The sequence below is a fragment of the Magallana gigas genome, chromosome 3, assembly GCF_963853765.1.
Source record: "Magallana gigas chromosome 3, xbMagGiga1.1, whole genome shotgun sequence".
Lineage (NCBI taxonomy): Eukaryota > Metazoa > Mollusca > Bivalvia > Ostreida > Ostreidae > Magallana > Magallana gigas.
The window spans coordinates 25,298,376-25,321,502 of NC_088855.1; the positions used below are offsets into that span (position 1 = coordinate 25,298,376).

The 23,127-nt window shown below is 34.6% G+C and overlaps 1 protein-coding gene across 1 annotated transcript in view; it reads right to left on the minus strand.

The window, feature by feature from the left end:
• Positions 1–23,127, minus strand: part of LOC117692916 (N-acetylglucosaminyl-phosphatidylinositol de-N-acetylase) — a 149,123-nt gene that overhangs the window by 89,087 nt on the left and 36,909 nt on the right. The window contains exon 2 of the mRNA XM_066079067.1: positions 35–134. The gene's annotated coding sequence lies outside the window, so the exon portion shown is untranslated. The remainder of the gene's footprint in view (positions 1–34; positions 135–23,127) is intronic.

Here is a 23,127-nt window from a genome sequence, read left to right on the forward strand (position 1 = left end):
TATCAATATTGTGTAAAACAAACAAATATCATACCTGTGGTTAAATAAATATACATTTCTTAGTGGAATTCCTAATGCTTCACAGCTGTTAAATAGTTCAAGTGATCTGGTTTTCCCCAAGCCATTGAAATTCCCTGAAAAAAAAAACATTACATGTAATATAAAACGGAATCTTGATTAACTGAAGACCTTAAGGAAGCTGGGTGGTAAACAAATTACCCATAAGATCTACCTTCTATTGTCAGATATGATTTTGCTTTTAAGCTATAAACTATAACATTGTATACTGAGGAATCATCAGAATTTGTGGTGGCTCAATTTTCGTGGTATTCGTGATTAGCCCTCCCCCTCAAATTTACATCCTCAACGAAAACAAATTTTGAGAGAGAGTTAGTATTTTTACTGAAGCTGAAAATCAATGCATCCCGAAATTTCATCCCCTTGAATATGCGAAAAACCCACAATCCATGAAAATTTGCTCCCATGAATTCAAATGATTCCACAGTACATGCATGTATATAGGAGGCCTACAATCCTTGACAGTCACCCCTGTACCATAGCCCTTAGGCCACATAAAATTAATTTTCAGATTCTCATCCCCACCTGCCCCTCTGAAAATGGCCCGCCCCGATGCAATTTATTTTGTTTTGAAAATAAATTTTGAAAAAAATTATGGAAAAAAAAAAGTCGGGGAAAAAAAGTCCGGCTCAATATATAAAAAATTCAAAAAAATTTAATGGCTGCCTAAACAAGTGTTTGAAAATTTGGCCCTTTTTTGCTTATTTGGCCCCATCATGAAGCCCCACATTTTATACTTATCTTAGAGATGCTTCAGACCAAAATGGTGATAATGTGCCTCACAGTTTTCAAGAAGAAGTTAAAAATGTGAAGTTGTTAACAGACAACAGACGAAGAACAATTGCAATAAAAATCACCCTGGTGACCTAAACAAGAGGCCAATAGGCCTTAACGGTCACCTGAGTACCATAGCCCACACACAAAATGTGGAGGAGTCTCATAAATGCATTTAGTTGAGTTTCATTACGCAGAAAATTATAATGGAGTCATAATACAAAATATCTGGACAATACGGTATAATACATGTAGATCCTATACAAAAAAACTGTTTCCCCCTGGATATTCTTATATTTATAATCAAGTCCTTTTTCCAACAGGATGATTTTATAGTCATATCACATTCAGCATTGCAGTTCTCAAAAAGATCCTTAACAATTGTTTCTACACAGGATATAAACATACATCAAACTCTGAACCCTTTGTGAGGATCAATAATTGTCTAGGGGCCAAAGTTTAAACAATTTTAAAGAATCAGCAATATATAAAAATGCCTGCATATAAGTAAAAGCATATATAACAACATTTCAGTTTTTGTGAATAATTAAAATGTTTTCCTTTGTACAACTGAATCCCCAATGTGGCCCCACACTTCTCCTAAAGATTGTGATTTGAACAAATTTGAATCTACACTATCTGAAGTTGCTTTCACTAAAGTTACAGCTTTTCTAGGCAAATGGTTTTCTTTTTTAGAAAAAGATTAAAAGATATTTTTCTATATATACCTACGAAAAAAAAATGTCACCCCCCCCCCTTCTTACCCCATCCTACCCCCCCCCCCTCCCCCCCCCCCCCCCCCCCAGGAATCATGATTTGAATTAAGGTGGAATAACACACCTGGAAAAGTCACTCAAATTAACATAAAGTTATTTGATTATGAAAGATATAATGATAAATAAACTGTACATTTGTCAAATAAGGAAAAAATTTGCAGTTTTGGGATATAAAATGAATATCTAAAATATTCTATTCAGTAAGTTTAAACAAAAGCCCCTGCAGGATTCGAATGCATGACGTACGAATCACAAGCCCGACACTTTATCCACTCGTCTATGTAGTAAGGTACATCTTTGTGTCTACAAAATCCTTTTAATACTACGCAATGTCGTTTCGATCAGAGGTCAGCCATATTATGATGATGTGTTATTCCACCTTAACTTGAAAACTCACTACCTGACGATGCTTCCAAACAAGTTTCAGTTTTCCTGCCCAAATGGTTCTTGAGAAGAAGATTTTTAAAGATTTACTCTATATATTCCTATGTAAAAAGTTGACCCCCCCATTGTGGCCCCACCGAAATGTTTTTGTTCATTTAAACAATAAAATGCATTCTGTTATTAATACTTACATCTTTCTTTTAACTAATTAAAAAATTTGTTATAGAAAGTAAGCAAAATTCACTTAAGAAACAGCCAAATCATCTCCTGTGAGGTTTTTAGTCTGACATCATCATCATTATTTTGTGCAGTCTGTGATTTTTCTTAGGTCGCTGTAGGTTACGACCAATCGATAAACAGGGCGTGTCCATTTCAGTCCTGTCAATTTCAGCCACAGTAGATTTCGACCAATCGATAAAAGGGGTGTATAAATTTCAGTCTGGCTGTTTCTATAGAGCTATGAATTAACTATAAGTTTCCGTAATAGTAGAGGGAATCATACTTGGTAGATGTAAATATATAAATAACTAGACCCTACCGCGAACTCGTTGCTCGCAACGAGAGGTCTTCCATTTTAATGCACCATAAAAATGATATAGGGATAGTTGTTCTTTCCTACCATTTCTTAACACTTTCTAACATAGAGCAAACCAATACCGGATATGATCTAAAACGCTATGTAAAAGTCTAACCTATATTGTAAAATCCGTATTATGACGTATTGCGATACTCGGATAACTCAATGTTTACGTCAGCTGCTTGCTAGACTCAAACTGCCGGTCACTTTGCCGGCACCAAAGGTATGCCACCGCATCAGGTTTCAACAGTGCAACTGCAGTACAAATAGTTAAAATAGTTCACAGTGGGTCCAAAAACAACTATTTTCCTTATCTATACTAATATTCAAAATTATTCTTATGCTTGGAATGACTTTATACAATAGTATGTCAGGAGAGAGAGAGAGAGAGAGAGAGAGAGAGAGAGAGAGAGAGAGAGAGAGAATTTTTCGCTTATTGGAATACACTTTATATTTAGTATCGACATCTTTCTGGGTTGACCCCTGAATCCAATCTAGATTAGAGAACTACAAATAAGCAAGGCTAAAACTGCAGAAAAGTTTCAACGAATTGTTTAGATCCGAGTTTTCTCTGATTGTGTTTTGTGTTTTTTCCATGGGACTTTTGAGTTTAAAAACTGTTTGTTATCACCACATGTCATCGTAGAGGCTGAGTTCAGATATTCACTGCTCATGACTTGACTGAGAGAGAGAGAGAGAGAGAGAGAGAGAGAGAGAGAGAGATATGAGGAAGTAAATGTACATTGATAATTCAAACATGTAAATAATCTGTATGTATACATGCATGCCTGTATCCACGTATGTGGATAAACATTAAACAACCCTCTGTTTAAAGTCATATAGAATAATTGACACATGGACATTTTGTTCGGAAAACGATTATTTCCTACCCGCAGTCGCTAAATGTAATGTGTCATTCAGATGATGGCATTTCTTTGATGCTGGCAAAGCGACCCGGCGAGCTCTAATGCTGTCGTATTGCACAGGGGTGCTTCGGTGGCATGACTTCGATGCCGGCAATGCGACAAGCCTCTGAGTAAAGATAGCTGCTGACAGAATCAAGACTGTCAACAAATCAAGAAATTAACGGTATTTTGAAAAGCACTCTATATTTGTACTAAAAAAGCCGCTATTATTTTGATTTATGACAAAATTAAAACAAAAAACATTAAAATCCATTATTTTAAAGATAAAATCAATTAAGAAAGACAAGAGGCCCATGGGGCCACATCGCTCACCTGAGTAACAATGGGCGTTCAAAAGATATTGTGCCATATGGCCCTCGGTAGAAAAACAAAAAAATAAATATTGTAAAGTATTCAAATTTTACACTTATTTTGGCATACACGTAATCTTTGACATTGTACCTTCATAAAATTATTACTTCCCTGCCATGTGTACAAACTGGTGTTAACCGGGGGGATAGTAACCTAGCCTGGAGGCATGACTACGGTAGCATATGCCACCCTGTGTCTCTGTGTGACTTTTTACTGTGTATATACACATGAGTCAACCTCTGATCTTATTGAAGCCTGAGGCATTGAGTAGCACGTGCCGAGAGTTCAACTGTGTATAAACAAAGTAAGAGCTACCCCGACTGATTTCAGAAACACCTGGCGAAAATTTCATGGAAAGTTTTATGTTGAATATACAGAAAAAAACTTGTTCATGTATTCTATTATGAAAACAATTTTTTTTTTATTTCTACCCGACGATATTTTTCCCCCGTAATTACCCTTTGTACGGTTCTCATTTTACTTTTACCGTGCAAAATCGATTTCCTGTTTATCGTAAGCACACGATCAAAATGCATGACAGCATATATAATAATGATTAAAAGATGATTCAGTCAGTGATCTAAGTAAGAAATGTAAGAAGAAATAAATCTATTTACATTTAATTTTGTTTAAATGATAAATTACTACAGTATATTGATTAAAATCCATACGATTTTTACACAGAAATTCAAGCAGTATTATAGTAAACACTCATGATTTTATTGCAGGGTTGCATAAATTTTTGCAAAGAACTATATATGATAAGAGTTAAATTTGGCCCCCATAATTCGCCATTTTTTAAGTGTTTCGGGTACAAAAAAATGTTAGCTAATTTTTTAGAAGAGTTGATATAAAATATATTTTACATCTATTAATTTGATTTATTTGCTTTCACTGGCAGTATATTTTATAATGACGTCAGAAGTGACGCCATTTCTATAATTCAATCAAAATCAGCGAAAAATTGACATTTTTCTTATCTATTTACGAATGGGAAATATAGAGCGCATGCTTGAACAAGGAAAATTTTTTGGTCACTTATTAGTCTTGGCTAGATACATCTCTGATTAAAATATTTTATTTGTTCAAGAATGCGCTCTATGTTTTCGGAAGGAAAAACTGCTTGAAAACAAGCTGTTTTACGCTAAAAATGCAAAAATGGCGGGAAAAGGTTGTCTTTACAATGTCATATTTCTAAATTGTGGGCACTTGAACCAAAATGAATATTATGTAAACACATCACATGCATATCTGTACTAAGAAAACAAAGAATGATAAACAAGGTATTATTTTATTTCGGAATAATTATTTTCCTCGGAATTCACCTTTTTCCTGATGGAATATTGTAATTGACCCTAATAGCCTTAGTTACATGAAAAAAAAATATAAATCCATGAGATAGTGTGATTTTAGCAGTGGCAGGGGTGATGGAGAAAAATACATGATTTTCTATGCTCTGAATTTATATACCAGTATTTATCTTATTTATTTGTTTTAATTTATTCTATTTATTTGTTTTGTAATTGTTTGTTTGTTCTTTATTTGATAAATTTTCATTTGTATAAATCAGATTTGTAAGACAAATCTCCTAACATCTTCCGGTAGAAAAAGGGGGGAGGGGGTTAGTTTTTCACTGAAAAACTAACCCCCTTAGTTTTTCAGTGAAAAGCTAACCCCCCCCCCCCCCATTCGCGTAAAATCCAGCTGCCTTTCAATTTAGACATTGATATTTGATCTGTAATACGTAAATCAGCTCCACAAGCTGTAAATTCGCCACTATAACATCGTAGATGTTGACTGGAAGCAACACTGCACTCCTCAAATCTAAACTTACAATGAAACGAAGTGAAGTAGCCTTTGTATGCGACAATGCTTGGCTAAAACGCGATGGCTACGATCGAGACGTACATAATCCAAACTGCGGTCGCGGCAGTTAAGAAATTCACCGAATTCCGAGTTACAATAAAACATCATAGCTATAAGCTGGACGTTATTTACATGACAAGTTCCAACAAGCACTGCATCCATTGCCACAGAAGATTTACCGCTCCGCGTCACTTCCGTGTTCGTGACGTCATATATTCTGTTTGCACTGAGAGTTGAAATTGATCGGCGGATCATGAATTAGGCCTGAAATATCTACGAACTTAAAATTGGATACATCTTATCAGTCCCTGGCGACATGAAAATAAATATAATTTCAGCGGGGTTTACATGCTAAGTGTTCACACATTACTTAAGTAGAAATACTAGCGTAACAAGTATATTTTCTCATATTTTACAGGTACACATGTACTCTATAACAGTACGGTATATAAATTACGTATATATCTTGAACAGGTATTTATATGTGTTGTTCAAGTTGTATTCATTAATTTGATTTTTTAATTACCATATTTCAGTTTCTGCATGTGATTACAGTACAAGCAGTACGGTTTTTTTTACATTACTAGCCTACATGTATAATAGGCATCTCAAACATTATAGCCATTAGGAATGATGGACGTTTTGAATGCATGTTTCTTCTTTAGTCAAACTACACAAATAAGCAGTGGTGTGTAGACATGAATAAACGTCTCTCTGTATTTAACCTGTTGGGTTCATCATTTCTGTTAAAAAAATTCCATAATAATCAATATTATTTTAATATCTACTGACAATACTTGAAATACCACGTTTCTAATATAATGCATTCTTGACGCAGTACGTTGAATCACATAATGCATTAGCGTGATTGTAATATTCATTCATTTTAATTTTATATTTGTAACATGCAGATATTAAAATTATATTGGAAAAAAACCCACAATGATTTCTATGGAAGTCTGCGATGTGCGTTGTTATGAGTTGTGATAGAATTATGGGCTCATTGTAAATCTCCATTTTAATATTCCTTTTTTTTTTATTTCCATAGCTGGAGACATTTCCCATCACCTAAGTTGAATGCTGCGTCAGTGGTCTGGCAGAAACTAAAGAGTTCTCTTCAAAATACTAATTCAAAGTTTTGAAGTTTCAGGATCCGCCCATGAATATTTCTGCCAACTAAAGTGCCGATTTTAGTGTGCAAGTCTTCCAAAACTTCTTCAAACTGACGTATAGCCTACTGTTACGTCACGAAGCTAGAACTGGAGATGTTCAGAGGCATTGCGAGCACCGGTTGCAGGCAGAGAGAGCGAGAGAGAGAGAGAGAGAGAGAGAGAGAGAGAGAGAGAGAAAATATTAAATGATTTTTATGCATGCGTACATTTATTTTCAGAACTATGATAAAGCATGTTAAACGGCATATATATGTACATACATGTGAATGCATGAAACATACGTACATGACTGAGGAAGATTGAATATTAAATAAAAATTAAATTCACAGGAAACAGATTCGTTGAAAAGGAAAACGCTAGTTGAATTTGGACCCTAAAATATGTACGTGTATAAAAAAATATGTGCTATGTAGATTCTTAAAAATGATGAATTTTTACTGGATCGTTCATAAAAAAGAAATCAATCACTTTTAGGTTTATAGTCTTAACATGCTTTTAATAGATTTCAATCCCGTAAACTGCAAATACGCATAAAATCAGATTTCATTTCCATGACATTGTGTGATAAGTGTCATACCGGTCTGACTGTAGCAAATGAGTGATTACCCCCCCCCCCCCCCCCCACCACCCCCACCCCCTTCCTGTCTAGAATTAAATAAAGAATACATATTTGCCATTCAAAGACACTTAAAACACTTTACACAATAATCGAAGTTTTTTATCCGGGTACTTTTGAAGTCATTTGCAATGCAAAATCTTCTTGTGATTTTTTTCTATTTAAAAAACAACAACAAAACAAAACATGAGCTTTCATTGAGATTCTTACCTAGACCATCGGTGGGCACCACTTACAACAAGATTTGAATAACGTATTTTTTTATTTATGTACTACCACACTGAGCTGACCTTTCAGGGAAAAAACCCGTCATATTTTATTAACGTATATTTTTACTGATACTCTTCAAATCTAGTGACATGACTGGAGCAGGGAATTCCAAAGCAGGCAAATATACCAGGATAAGCAGCTTAAACACAGTAGAAAGCAAAGGCGTCGGAAACGTCGGGGGGGGGGGGGGTTAGGCCAGCCCCCCACCCCCCTCCCCCCAACATTTCTCGCAGCAAACATCATTTTTCTTTAATTTACCATATGAAAAAAATGAAGTATCACGAAGTTGCCCCCCCCCCCCTTCCAATTTTTTGGGGAGTATCTTTTAGAATTTGAAATGAAAATAAGGAAATTTAAGAGTGATATTGGTATCGGTACCCCCCCCCCCCCCTTCCTCCACACACACACATGTCATGATTTGGGGAGTTTGCCTTTTTTTCCGTTTTGCTTGTCAAGATTTTTGATGATAAGTCTAGCCCCCCCCCCCCCCCCTTTCAATTTGCTTCCGACGCCACTGGAAAGTGACGTGTTGGGATTATTGAATAAGGTAAGAATCCTCTTCACCTGTGGGAAAAGTTTTGCATGTAAACCCAAATTTTTATATTTTATAGAGATTATCAATATGAAATGCAATTTCGATGCACTGTTATTAAAGGCATTTTGTCTAAACTCCTTTATTTGTTAAACCGGTATAAGCTGCAGGTCTGTAGCTTCCGGTCTAAAAACAATTCGGTTGGAGGATCGGAATTTTAAGACCGAAAGTTACAGACCTTCAGATATGTATACCAATATCACATTGTACCACTAAGGAAAAAAACCCATTAATTCCACTTTCATCAGTCGGGACCTAGGCTTCGGATTTTTTTTGGGTTTGATAGAAATACCTTATTTTTCCCGGTGATACATAAAAATGGAATTATATCATGTGTTTGATTGACAGATAAATGTCTACCCATTTATTTTTTAGGGGGGGGGGGGGGGGGTATCAACTGTTTAAAATTTATTAAAAGCGGTTTTATACAAGTATTATAAATATTTTAATAAGATTGATGGTTAGAAAAAGGTCCCAGCTATATTCCAAACACGGGACTTGTGGGTCAGAAGTTACATGTATATATCCATTGTGCTACATAGATGACTGCTAAACTAACCGATATATGCCGAGTTGAATTTAGGGCGTTTCCTCCCGGGACAGGAGCTGATTTTTTATGAGATTAAACAAAAATGTATGATATGTCTGACTATCCAAGTTTTGTAACAATGCGAGGTCATTTGAATTGTTGATGTTGTTTCCGGAGGGAAGGGGGGGGGGGGGGGGGGGAGACCGGGCTTGATTTCAAACGCATGTGTAACTTAAATACAAAGTCTAATAGTACATGTACCTTGCGGGATGTACGTGTTTTTGCTGCTAGTAAATGAAGAGTTGACAAATGGCAAACCGGCAAACATCCGAAATCTTGACCAAAAAAAACCCAAAAAACAAAACAAAACAAAAACATCAAAAAAGGAAAATAAATAAAGCTTTTTATCCTATTACAACTACAACACTTTTCTAGCCATTGTCTTTTGTGGTTTAAAACAGGTGCATCTGGAGTGAACGCTTAATTGTTTTAGATATATAATAAACATTACACCCAATTTAATTATTCCGATCGGGACTTTTCATTTAGTAATAGAAATTACACCATATTTTAATTTGTGCGACCTAATAAATTCCCAAAGATGAGCAGCTTCAAAACATATTAAATTTTCTTTTCAAAACAAACGTATGAGCTACTAAAGCTTTATTTACTGGTAATACAGGCTATGGAACTTGGTGCACGTGTTGGTAAGCATTGTTTTCTTTTACAATAATTTTTTGAAATTAAGTACAATGTGCTGAGCTATATTTTTTTTAGCAGAATTAATTTACTGCATTTATTCACTTGTGCTTTACGCACGTCTGTTTAGAGAAAATTTGGACGACACAGACTTCGATGTAGAACGTACAGTTCAGCTGTTAGATTGGACTGATTTATTTCCGTATAAAATCGCGTCATACAGACATTAAGAACAATAGGTTATTCCAATTAAGATCAGTTCTGACAATTTATTTATTTCCTGTGTATTAATTTCCTTCCTGTGTATAGAGATTAGCAGCGTTAAGCCCCCCCCCCCCCCCCCACCTCACCTGAGATTTACCACCTGACCTGAGATTTTCTACCCGGTAAAAATGCAACATAATCGCACTTTCGAAGGCCTGTACAACTATTACGAAGAATCTTGCTGTCCGTCAATGTAAGGAAAATTCTTATATAGTGTACATGAATACTGGGACTATGGATAGGAAAGCGCACCTGTCTTTATATGCACGCACAACAAAATTATATATATATTCTTTAAATTTTGATCATGTAACTCGATCAACTTGAGCGTGCACAGATTAATGTTTGAATGCGTACGTATAACGCAGGTTCATCTAAATGTATTTCTTATTGGGGCGGTGAATTTGATCGATAAAGGAGGTGGGGGTGGGGTAAACACAGATCGCTGCTATAAAATTTATTCTAAAAAAAATGGCAAAATTATTGGGGCGGCGTAACGTTAACACATAATAATTAAACTGAGAAATTCAATGAACAATCTACCGATGAGGAAGAAGTCCGCAGTATCCTTTCGATATAAAAACTCCCATGCATACGGTTTATCGCACAGATACGTACATATCACCAGTGTACACATATATAGATATGTAAAGTAGTTGGTGATGCAAAACTGACATGCAATGCTGACATCATTATCAGGTGGAAAGAGAAGAGCATGATGGTTTGTTCGACGAAGACCCAATTGAATCCTCGGTCCTTTCTGAACTTTAAGGATCCGCTCCAGTCGTCAAAAATCCCAAGATGGCTTTATGTTTATGTGATTTATTTATATACAGCCCTTTAAAGGTGTGCAGAATTAATCTTTCCGATGAGACTGTTATCTAAATTGTACATGCAATTATTGGTTATTCAGCTATATACCAGTATCTAATAATACACATATATTTATGTATTAGTAAAGTTATGTATATACTAATGTTTGAATGGTTGTCAATGATAGAGCTCTCTAAATAATACAATCCTGGTTTTCTTAAAAGATTAGAAAAAAGCTAACTTTTACATCAAGTCCCCTCTCATATTTGACATAGGAGGGGCAATTTAAGCTGCATATCTGGAAGAAAATAAAATACTGTTGTAGAAGTAAAATAAAATAGAGGATCGATTGGCTGCATGGGTTCGAAGAATTGACTCCCATTATTTTTAGGGAGGGGGGGGGGGGGGGGTCTGAAAGTGAGCTTTCGTGCTTTTTGCCTGCATGACGCAATTGGCCTGACGTCTAGACATCAGGCATATTGAAAGTTGCATTCTCCAAAACGGTGCAGACAATGTGAGCTAGCAATATTAATATTTTACGTAAGAAAGATTAATATTTATCATATGGCATATACACATGTAATTAGCAACAATTAGTATTCAAGTAAACGGGACTGAGGTTCACCATGTATAAGTGTAATCCTGGTGGAAGGGTTGGGGGGGGGGGGGGGGGTCACCGCTACAAATTGTTGCCTATTGTGCACCTGCGAATGTGTTCGGAATGTTTTCTCTATCGTTGTTAAGTATATAATAAATCCAGAGGTTCTCGAATGAAAGTTCACGAGACTTCGCCGATATTTGTTCAGTTCCTTTGAAATTTCGAAAGGGTCAATTAAAAACACGTGGTCTAAAATTTAAATGACAATAACATTCACAGGGATGTTGTATATTATGGTAGAATGTAAGTACGTAGCTGGGCGGAGTTAAGACATTGCCGCTCGTGATTTGAATGAGAGAGAGAGAGAGAGAGAGAGAGAGAGAGAGAGAGAGAATTGAGTAAATTATAGGTGGTGCCGATGAAGGAATAATCATTAGTTATAAACTTGCAAACAAATTAATTAAGGTCTGTTTATAAAAATTACATATATATCCTATATTGGTATAACTTTAAAGCGTTTTAAAGAACTATTGTGAAAATTTCTTTGGCCGCGCGCCGTCGACAACATGTACATGGATAAGAATGACGTAGCTAACCAACTAAATTTCCTAGCATGGAGTCCGAGAATATGGACATTAAATATTTTGAAATGCGAACGAATGATCACTTATGAACATGATGAATTTAGATGTTGTGTAAAGGAAAGGCAACGCAGGTGGATGCTTAGTGGAATAGTAAAACAATGGCGGACAAATTCGTCCTAAGGTAAAGAACGTTTCAGACTGAGTAACCATGAAGAAAGTTTTATACAAAGTAAATTTACAACCTATGTTTAATTCCAGGAAGATTCGGCAAACTTTGATTAGAGTACTAACGGTAACACTTGTAATAAAAACAGTTTCTTAAATATTCGTAGTCTTCTATGTTTGACATTACCTCCTCACATTATCTATATATAGACATCGTTGTCTTCAAAGTTTCATAAATTAAAAAAGATATACTAGACCTTGATTTGTCACTTTATAACTATTGTTGACAGATAGTTCGCTCATCTGCCTCATCTAGGCTATAATTTACTCCATTAACCAGTTAACTCTCTCTCTCTCTCTCTCTCTCTCTCTCTCTCTCTCTCAAGTTAAGGTCTCAACTCCACCCAGCTACAATCTGATTGGACAAAGGTCAGTCAAAACATTACGTAGAAACTTTTGTGAAGTTAGCTACTATTAAACGCTTCAATGTAGTTTGCTGTATCATTATCAACAAAAAATAATCAGTTCGGATTAAAATAAATATATATTCCTAAAGCTGGAATATTTTCTGGAGGAACTGATTCGCTGAAGCGGGGCTTGTCCCGATTTTTTGTTCAATTGTTCAATATCATTAATTATGAAAAAAAACCCACTAATTTACATGTACGTGTCATACTAAATGTGCATTAAACAATAACTAGTAGTGTGCATCACTATTTTAATTCATACAATTGACTCAAAAAATTCAAAATTCTGTTTCAATACTAAACCAAATGGGCATTTGCGCCCTCTTATTGCCCCATCTTCTTTCTTTGACCCCCTCCCCCCATAGATCCATTGATGGGCTCATTAATGAGAGCTTTATTTGAAAGCAAAAAAAAATTCCTATGGTTGGAAATGACAAAAATGGCCTTTGGTTTTGCATCTTTATTTAGCAAATAAAATTTTAATTTTGTCTGTTTTCTCTTCTGCTGTCAAGCCTACTATTTTTTGATACATGAACAATCCTAAAATAATTTGAAATAATAAAATTCTAAAAACCTATGGTTGTTTATTCACCAATTAAAGGGGCATCAAGGGGCATACACATTCAACAACAATATAATCATGATTATAATAAATAGCGGTTGAAATATGTGGAAAGAATGCCCAGACCCACATTACAAGCTTATAGTCAAATTATTGTACTGTATATTTTCGGCCTTATTCAGTTGCAAACGGTTTCGCCCCGTTTTGAAATCGCCCGCCCAAATTAAAGTTATGCTTAAAGAGACTGAGATATTTTGAGACTTTGAATTCGCCTAGTCTTAAATTCGCCCGCTGACAACGGGGGCGAAATGGGCGAAAATAAAACGGGGCGAATATTTCCATATTTTGTAGTACGTGCACTAGATGAAAAAAATAAATGTATTTAAATTGATTCTTGATTATACACGCTCCATTTATGAATTTATGAACAGCAGCGAAAATTAAAAAATATATATATTTTTTAAAAGATAGCCTAATTTGTACATCTTTCCTATGAAACAATTTTCATTTGTCAGGCAAGCTTTTTGGAAAGCTACATGTATTACTTGTTTAAAAAATAATTGGTTTTTTTTTTATGGCATTCTCCCTCCCTCCCCTTCTCTCTCTCTCTCTCTATCTCTCTCATTCTCTGTGCAAGCAGTGTCCATAATATTTATGTTTTCTGTTAATTTTAATTCAGTCGATCTTCTTTCATGTTCACTGTAGCTTTAAAGTTTATGAGGAACATAAAGTATCTAAAACCCTTGGCCAGCAAAGATTATCTTCCTCGTGCATGGGGGAATCACAGTCATTATTATAATTCTGAAAATAAATGTACACATGCATAAAAATCATTGATTCTCTCTGTCTGTCTGTCTGTCTCTCTCTCTGCAACCGGTGATCTTTAATATTCAATCTTCTTCAGTCATGTACGTATGTTTCATGCATTCACATGTATGTACATATATATATGCCGTTTAACATGCTTTATCATAGTTCTGAAAATAAATGTATGCATGCATAAAAATCATTTAATTTCTCTCTCTCTCTCTCTCTCTCTCTCTCTCTCTCTCTCTCTGCCTGCAACCGGTGCTCGCAATGCCTCTGAACATCTCCAGTTCTAGCTTCGTGACGTAACAGTAGGCTATACGTCAGTTTGAAGAAGTTTTGGAAGACTTGCACACTAAAATCGGCACTTTAGTTGGCAGAAATATTCATGGGCGGATCCTGAAACTTCAAAACTTTGAATTAGTATTTTGAAGAGAACTCTTTAGTTTCTGCCAGACCACTGACGCAGCATTCAACTTAGGTGATGGGAAATGTCTCCAGCTATGGAAATAAAAAAAAAAGGAATATTAAAATGGAGATTTACAATGAGCCCATAATTCTATCACAACTCATAACAACGTACATCGCAGACTTCCGTAGAAATCATTGTGGTTTTTTTTCCAATATAATTTTAATATCTGCATGTTACAAATATAAAATTAAAATGAATGAATATTACGATCACGCTAATGCATTATGTGATTCAACGTACTGCGTCAAGAATGCATTATATTAGAAACGTGGTATTTCAAGTATTGTCAGTAGATATTAAAATAATATTGATTATTATGGAATTTTTTTTTAACAGAAATGATGAACCCAACAGGTTAAATACAGAGAGACGTTTATTCATTACACACCACTGCTTATTTGTGTAGTTTGACTAAAGAAGAAACATGCATTCAAAACGTCCATCATTCCTAATGGCTATAATGTTTGAGATGCCTATTATACATGTAGGCTAGTAATGTAAAAAAAACCGTACTGCTTGTACTGTAATCACATGCAGAAACTGAAATATGGTAATTAAAAAATCAAATTAATGAATACAACTTGAACAACACATATAAATACCTGTTCAAGATATATACGTAATTTATATACCGTACTGTTATAGAGTACATGTGTACCTGTAAGAGAAAATATACTTGTTACGCTAGTGCCTAATTCATGATCCGCCGATCAATTTCAACTCTAGAATATATGACGTCACGAACACGGAAGTGACGCGGAGCGGTAAATCTTCTGTGGCAATGGATGCAGTGCTTGTTGGAACTTGTCATGTAAATAACGTCCAGCTTATAGCTATAATGTTTTATTGTAACTCGGAATTCGGTGAATTTCTTAACTGCCGCGACCGCAGTTTGGATTATGTACGTCTCGATCGTAGCCATCGCGTTTTAGCCAAGCATTGTCGCATACAAAGGCTACTTCACTTCGTTTCATTGTAAGTTTAGATTTGAGGAGTGCAGTGTTGCTTCCAGTCAACATCTACGATGTTATAGTGGCGAATTTACAGCTTGTGGAGCTGATTTACGTATTACAGATCAAATATCAATGTCTAAATTGAAAGGCAGCTGGATTTTACGCGAAGGGGGGGGGGGGGGGGTGGGGGGGGGTTAGCTTTTCACTGAAAAACTAAGGGGGTTAGTTTTTCAGTGAAAAACTAACCCACCCACCCCCCCCCCTTTTCTACCGGAAGATGTTAGGTGATTTGTCTTACAAATCTGATTTATACAAATGAAAATTTATCAAATAAAGAACAAACAAACAATTACAAAACAAATAAATAGAATAAATTAAAACAAATAAATAAGATAAATACTGGTATATAAATTCAGAGCATAGAAAATCATGTATTTTTCTCCATCACCCCTGCCACTCACACTATCTCATGGATTTATATTTTTTTTTCATGTAACTAAGGCTATTAGGGTCAATTACAATATTCCATCAGGAAAAAGGTGAATTCCGAGGAAAATAATTATTCCGAAATAAAATAATACCTTGTTTATAAAACAAATGCAATTAATGGAATTAACTTACCTCTGAACGATCTATTTTTAGAACATGGCATTTTCCGACTTTCAAAGTTGTAGAACAAGTCTCAAACGTACCGAAATAAAAAAAAAAAATGTCAGCGTTGTCCATCTATTTGGCTTTGCAGACGTCAACGTCATCAGAACCGTAAGTAGAATCGCCATAGCAACGACGTTATCTGATATAGTTTTAACAACAATATTGAATGAATTTAAAGGGGCATGGTCACGATTTTGGTCAAAAATTATTTTTTTGATTTTAATGTTTAAAATGCTTCAGTAAGGTATTTTTGATAGGCAACCAAAATTTAAATGCCATTTGTTGAGTTATAAGCGAGTTACAGAGCTTACAATTCCTCGCTTTGTAAACAAAGCTTTTGTTTACATTTTGAGCGTTGAAGTGAAAATTCCAGTTTTAGACCTAAAATGAATGTGTTAATCCTTAGGAACTGTTTATTTATGCTTAAAATGAATAAGAATATAGACAAAGCAGATTGGAAATGATGTTTTACTGGTATATTGAACCTATGTAAACAAAAAACAGGGCACGAGCCTTGTTTACATGACAAAGAATTGCGATCCCTGTATCTTGTTTAAAACTCATCAACGGGCACCCACATTTCATTTGATCATTAGAAATGCATTCATAAAGCATTGTAAATAATAAAAACAGAAAAATGAAATATAACCAAAATTGTGACCATGCCCCTTTAATAATAGCGCAGCTTTTCTTTTGTCCATAAATGTAAAATAAAATTGTATTCATCATGTTCAATTAGCATTCTTGTTCAAAGCTGCGCTCATACTTAATTCTCTGTGTGAAGTCAAAAAAATGGCAGAAAATTTGCTTGATTTGAAAAACATAATCATTTTGACATCAGTTCTTATAAGGCAATAAAACGTCATCAAACTGAAAAAAAATTGACACTTGTAAAGCATCAAGTCAATGTCTTTGTAATGCCAGTAACATGAATATATATTTATTGCAAAATTTTTTTATGAAAACAGGGGGCAAATATGCACTTCTATCATATATAGTTATTTCAAAAAAATCCGTAAAAGAATATTCGAGATATTTGAGTTTTAAAGAAAAATGTTATGAAAAAAAAGAAAAATAACTAGACACGGTCTCGTTGCAAGCAACGAAGAGGTCTTCCGTCCAATATTTAGAAGGTGAAATGACATTGCTTTTCATCTTCGTTAACGAAACCTATCTGGTAAATAGGGATGGGATCTAAAAGAGCTATGGATAAATGACACTAGACACCTCTTGATCCCTAATTTGAAGGATCACGCAACATATCACAAAATATTTGACAGCTTAAAGTTATTACTTAAAGACTTTAGAGCCCTCTCTGCCCGTAATTTGAAGGGCCAGCCCCTTTTTCGTGATGTTAAATCCCTAATTACGTAACAGAGGAGCAAACAATCATCATGTAAAGATAAACAACGCTACGATGAACATAATTGCTTCTATAACGTATCACAAAATATTTTACAGTTTAAAGTTATCAACAAAAAACTTTAGAGCCTTATCGGCCCTCTCTGCCCCTATTTTGAAGGGCCAGCCCCTTTTTCTTGATCTCAAATAAAAGCTCTTGTCATTTCAAACACAATTGGTTCAAAAAGTGTTTCCAAATTATGTACCGTTCTCGAGACATTTGGAAAAGATTGCTTTAGGGGCCAACCCTATAACTCCTTTTAGGGGCTGGATAAAAAAGAAATTATGGTTGCATATCGTTTAGCACATTATTAATAACACCTTTTGTTCAATATTGCATTTCAAAATTTTTCTCCATTTTGAGATATTGATGATCAAAATTTTGGACTTCTGGGCTGCGTTTTACAAAAGAACTTACGACAAATCATAAATATTTTCAGTCTCCTGGAATGCTCTTTGACTTACAAAATTTATATAACACCATTAATTTACCCTTATTTTGAATTCTGTAATTATATTGTACAGCAATTAAATTCAAAAAATTTGTTAGTTTTGTGGGTTATGGTTTTTTCCTGCAATGTTGCTACCTTCGTATCCCGAATGACTCACCAAATAAAGTATTTCATTGTTTAAATAACATAAAGTTTCAAAATATGTTATAAATGTAATTATTCACTTTAGATGCAAACATTATTGCTTTGACATCTTTAATGATAACAATTTTTATCAAAGTTTTTGCAACATGAACAAGAGGCAATTGGGCCACATCCATACATGTTAACTCTACCGATTTATGTGGAAGTCTACCGCTTTTAAGCTCTGTCTCCCGCCTACCGCTTTTATTAAAAAATCTACCGCTTTTCTTCAAAATACGTTCCTTGTTTTGATAGATAGTCATTTTGAAAGCCATTGTGGTAAAAAAAATCTCGTCGGGTTTGAAATTAGCGCATGACTTTGAATCAGAGGCACACAAACGCTTTTTCAAGCCGGTTGAATAAGTTTTTAAGCATGTGTTTTACATTGAACGATGAAAGAAGCCACCTCCCGTGATAATATTAGTTACAAGAGATGTTGATGTTGTCCTTGCCAAGATAAAAGAAGCTTTGCAGTTCCACACGTGGCTTTAACGATGACTGAATATTTCTTTTAACTTGGCCATAACAGTAAACTTGACATGCAGTTTATTGCAATGCTGCATGATTTGTGATAAGCATGTAAACATCGTTTTGATATTGAAAAAGAATATACGATTCCTACAAGTTCTTACTTCTCTTATATGTTGAATTTTGGCAACTTAACCTTTTTTTTCTGAACAAAGGCAATTGGTAAAGTCTCTGCTATTTATTTTTAGAGGAAAATTTTTTTTCCTCTAAAAACAAGATATCTGTGAGCCAATGCTCACTAGTGATACCCCCGCTCTGATGTGAATATGCAAAATAAGCAAAGTCGACATTTAACAGAAAGCTGGCATCTGATTGGTACAGAAATATATCCCACAATATAGCATGCCTAAACAAATAGTGTGTTAAAATTTCAAGCATCTGCGATAAACAGTTGCTGAGAAATCTTTGAGGAAAATTTGTTTGAAAATTTTGGCTAAAATAAACAAAGTACTCATTTAACAGGAAGTTGACGTCCGATTGGTACAAAACTATAACCCACGATACGGCACGCCTTAACAAACACTGTGTAAAAATTTCAAGCATCTGTGATAAATAGCTGCTGAGAAATCTTTGACGAAAATTTGTTTGAAAATTTTGGTTTAAAAATAAGCAAAGTCGTCATTTAACAGGAAGTTGACGTCTGATTGGTACAAAAATATATCCCACGATATGGCATGCCTATAAAAATACTGTGTAAAAATTTCAAGCATCTACGATAAACAGTTGCTGAGAATTCTTTAACGAAAATTTGTTTGAAAATTTTGGTTAAAAAATAAGCAAAGTCGTCATTTAACAGGAAGTTGGCGTCCGATTGGTACAAAAATATATCCCACGATATGGCATGCCTTAACAAACACTGTGTTAAAATTTCAAGCATCTGCAATAAATAGTTGCTGAGATAAATGCGACAGAAATTTTTGTTACGGACGGACAGACAGACGGACGGACGGACAGACGGACGGACAGACGGACAGACAGACAGACACACAAGGGTAAAACAGTATACCCCCTCTCCTTCGGAGCGGGGGTATATATAATAAATAGCTTTAATACCGCGTACTCAATATGATGGTAAATGCATGCAAACATTTTTATTGCATATGTTGATACAAATGTATTTAATTACTAAATTTCAAAAGTCTTATATTTTAGTTGATATCATTAATTACTAATCAGAAACCCTTACTAAAACCCATCAACCCATCAAAATCTATGCTTTGAAATATACACGAGTTTTCTTCATGATTAGACAAATTATCAATTTTTTAAAAATCTAGCAGCGCTTCATCACTTCAACTTTGTTTCATATGAATCGATTGATATTGACTTTGATGAAAATCAATATGAAATTCTTTTTAAAATATATGGCAAAATCAGTAGCATAGGGAATACACCTTAAGGTGCTGTAGAAAACTCTATTGCGCATACCTTGGCATTTTAGATTATTTAAGAATGCAGAGGGATTGCCTTGAGAACACAGTCCCAGTGTGACAGGGGTTTTACCCAATGATGCTTTGAACCAAGTTTGGTTGAAATTGACCCAATGGATGGAAGAAGAATTCAAAAAAATTTTAGAGAACACTTACTGAAGTGCATCATGAATCGATATATGGTTACTGTGGCCACTCACACCATAGTTATCAAAGGTGATGACCTGTATAATAGAGAAACAGAATATTAACAATGACAATTTAATTTTGTAACAATTTAATCTAGAAATCAGCGGCTGGAACGGCAACAAAGGTGTTGAGCGGACATTGTCTTCAATAAACTATGGACTCAACTTCCATCCTACTCATGGGTAGCCCTCCCCCCACATTTAACATTCTTGACAAAAATTTTGTTTTTTTACAAAAATGGCTGGGGCATATAGGGTTTCCCCATTTTGTCATTCTGTCTTTCCATCCTTATGTCATTCCATCATCATTCACTTTTCAATCATTATCTCAACAACTGTTGCACAAATTCAACTCAAATTTGATATATAGATGTATTTTATAAATATACAGGCTGAGTTTGAAATTGGTTCTGATCCAATGCTTTTTGACAGAGTTATGCCTCTTGAGCTTTGAAAAAAAAAATGGGAAATTCACTATCCGATCATTATCTCAACAACTGTTGCGCACATTCATCTCAAATTTGATATATGGATGTATCTTATGAATATAAACAGTGTGAGTTTGAATTTGGTTCCAGTCTGATGATATTTGACAGAGTTGTGCCTCTTGAAATTAATTTTTTTTTTTTTTTTTTTTTTATAGAAATTCTCAGTTTTTGCTCTCAAACTTTGAAGGGATGCATATATTAAGCTGATATTTCATATGTAGTATGTTTAAAAGAATATTCAGATCATATTCCAATTTAGTTCAGATCTGATGATTTTTGACAGAGTAATTATGCGTCTTGAACTCAGGAAAAAATGGGAAATTTGTATATTTTTAGTTTCTGCGCTCTTACTTTTGAAGTGATGCATATGCAAAGTTTATATTTTGTATAAGGTTAATTTATTAGAAAATAAATGTCAACTTAAAAGAAATTTTTAAGGAAATATAACTTATTCTGCAACCAAACAAATGTTATTACTAAATTTGGCATTAGAAATTTTGGTCACCTGGGAGAGCATTCTTGGCATTACGACACATCTAGTTTTACTGAAACTGAAAACTGATACATCCACGAGATTATATCCCTACGAATAGCCAAAAAAGCCAAAATTCATGCAAATTTACCCTAACAAATGTAAATGATTCCAAAGTAGATATCATTAATTTGGATTTCTTTACCAATAGTTATATATCAAATAATATCAGAATAAAAAGTAAATGAATTATGTTTTGTGTAATTTAAATACTGGTAAGTGCAACTGTTGCTTAAAAAAAAAAACCAATATATTTTTATTTGCCAGTTTAGCATCACCATTTGGTTGTATACTCAGTATATTTCCTTATCAATTAAGTAGAGTGATGCATTTGTAATACAATACCAGTAACTTCATAGTTAAAAAAAAATCAAAGAAATTTCAAAGTTTAACAAAAGGCTCATGGGCCTTATCGGTCACCTGAGTAACTGCATTGTTTCTTTTGCAATTTATATTCATGTGCATTATAATTACAGGGCTAATAAATTATCTTTAATATTTTAGGATTGTTAAATCCAATCAACTTTCAAAATCCTAAAAACAATTTAAAAATTGTTGCATAACATACAGTAAAATAATTGAATAAATCTTAGGTACAGAAAAGAGGTCCATGGGCCACATTGCTCACCTGAGCAACACTAGACATAATAAAATTCGTTTTATGAAGTCATATCCAAAATATCGGGTCAGAGAATGACGAAGTTGATCCTGTTTTAAAAGATTTATAAAATTTTTTACAGATGTTCCTATATTGGGAACCTTTTGTAATAAGATAATTTCATATTTATATCACATATTGACCATTGCCATTCTTAAACAAGAGGCCCATGGGCCACATCGCTCACCTGAGGAACAATAGTTATGATAAAATCAGCTCAATGGAGTCATAATACAAACTATCTGGACAATGTACAATAATACATGTAGATCCTGTATCAATAAAATCCATTTTCCCCTGGATATTCTTATGTTTATAATCATTAGTCCCTTTTCTAACAGGATGATTTTATAGTCATATCATATGTTGAGTATTGCAGTTCTCAAAAAGATCCCTAACAATAGTTTATATATGGGATATAAACGTACATCAAACTCTGAACCTTCTCGTGAGGCCAAAAAATTGTCCTGGGGCCAAAGTCTTAACAATTATAAAGAATCATCTGGCTGATTAGTTTCTGAGAAGATTTTTAAAGATTTACCCTATATATTCCTTTGTTAAACTTTGACCCCCCCCCCATTGTGGCCCTACCCTACCCCTAGGGATCATTATTTTCACAACTCTGAATCTACACTACCTGAGGATGCTTTCACACAAGTTTCAGCTTTCCTGGCTGATTAGTTTCTGAGAAGAAGATTTTTAAAGATTTACTCTGTTTATTCCTATGTAAAACATCGACCTCCCATTGTGGCCCAAACCTACCCCCAGGGGTCATGATTTTCACAAATTTGAATCTACACTACCTGAGGATGCTTCCACACAAGTTTCAGTTTTCCTGGCTGGTTTCTGAGAAGAAGATTTTTTAAGATTTACAGTACCGTCAACGCGGATCCCGTATTTTCCGCGCACCCCCGCGGTCCAAATTGCAACGCGGTTTAAACACCTGTGTCAGGTAAAAACCGCGTGCCCCCGCGGTTCAATCGCCCATAATGACAACACCCCCGCGGTTTGAACGATCGATTACAGGTGTTAAAAAGTATCGAAAAGGAACACGAGTTATCTCCCTCGATTAAAAAAATATAACATGCATTAAACTTAAATGTAGGTTAACAAATGCATAAAGATAATCATGATCCTTTAATAGAAAATCACATATTTTGAAGGTAAATATCTTTTTTTAATATTTGCTGTTTATTTGGTAATACTGGGGTAATATTTTAATTCTAATCATTTAAAGCTGTTATCTGTACAATCCAAGGTGAAATGAGCCATGCCCGCAGGTGGTTGAAAATTCATGCTTTACTAACTTATTGAAATA